Raw genomic sequence first — 1519 nt, 5'->3', positions numbered from 1 at the left:
CGTTCTGAAGGGTCACAGGCTGCACTGCCGTTCTTGGGCTTTGATCTGCACACCTTCGCGTAGTGCCCCTTTTTACCGCATTGATTACAGACCACCGCTTTAGCAGGACACTTTTGTCTTGAATGCTTGGCCATTCCGCAGAAGTAGCACCGCGGGCCGCATGGGGCTGCCGCCGTCGTCGGGTCTACATGGGAGCACGCCATAACACTGCACTTCGAGCCCGTGGGGCGAGGAGGGATTTGTGACTGCTCCTGCCACGTTGTCTCCACGTGGTCCTCCGGATACAGGACCAAGCTCTTCGAAGCCGCCTCAAGCATTTCAGCCATTTCCATAGCTTGGGTCAGGTTGAGATTCCCCTTTTCTAGCAGCTTGAGACGGATGTACGAAGATCCTACCCCTGCCACAAACGCATCTCGGGCGAGGTCATACATATACTGCTCAGCCGACACAGCTTTGCAGTCGCAGCCCCTGGCAAGCTGCAAGAGCTCATTGGCGTAATCCTCCATGGTTTCGCCCGACTGCCGACGTCGTGTAGCGAGGAGGTAACGAGCGTGGATCTCATTGGGAGGTTTCGTGTAGCGCTTTTTTAAAAGCTCGAGGGCCCTCGGGTAAGTGGTGGCCGCACGGATCACGAGGTAGACAGTGTCGGCTTACCCTCGCATGGAGGACCCGGAGTCTGTCATCATCTGTGATGACCGCTGCGGAGGCTGCCAGGTAGTCCTCAAAACACTTCAGCCAGTGGTCGAAGGTGTTAGAGGTGCTGACCGCACGTGGATCCAGCGTCAGACTCTCTGGCTTTAAGATTTGTTCCATACTCTCCTTTCCGTCGAGAGCTTAGTGTTAGGCAATAAAATTGATGCACGTCAATTGAACTCAAGACATGAGGCTTCGGTAACTGAAGGCTTTTATTGCCTAACAATGGAACTACTAGAACGTAAGTACACCATCCCAGACTGACGAGGTCCCGCCCGAGCAGGGGGTCTTATACCTCTCCCAGGAGGCGGAGCCCGACTGGGATGTGCCACAACAGTAACAACCACAGGTGTATTAATCCCACCCTAGCCCAACAACAACATTAGAACAACCCCACAGTGGGAACCAAGGATGGTTCACCACAGTGACTCACTGCCTTCCTACGCCAGTTAGGGAGCAAAACGTTTCAGTATCATTTTTATGATGCTTGACAATTAGACAAAAAAACCTTTATTTTTCCATTTTCAAGATTTTTATATCTGGTAAAGGGAAATGTTCAAAGAAAATTACAAGAGAAAAAAATCAAATCTATTTGAAGGTGCCTGGAATTCTCCTGCAGGGTTGCACAGAGCAGAGTCCAGGAGGCTGCAGGACAGTCCGGGAGGAGCTGGGAACTCCGGCTCCCAACTGGTGTGGAGCCCGCGCCTGCGCAGTCAGCCTGCCGTGTAAGTCAGTCAGCCTGCATGTGCAATCGGTGGAGGAGCGGGAGAAGCACGTGGAGCCCCCAGGGGGAGGAGCATGCGCGGCGGGAGAAGCACGTGGAGCC

This window comes from Mustelus asterias, chromosome 10 (genome assembly GCF_964213995.1).
Source record: "Mustelus asterias chromosome 10, sMusAst1.hap1.1, whole genome shotgun sequence".
Classification (NCBI taxonomy): Eukaryota; Metazoa; Chordata; class Chondrichthyes; order Carcharhiniformes; family Triakidae; genus Mustelus; species Mustelus asterias.
Note: the sequence above shows the minus strand (reverse complement) of the source record.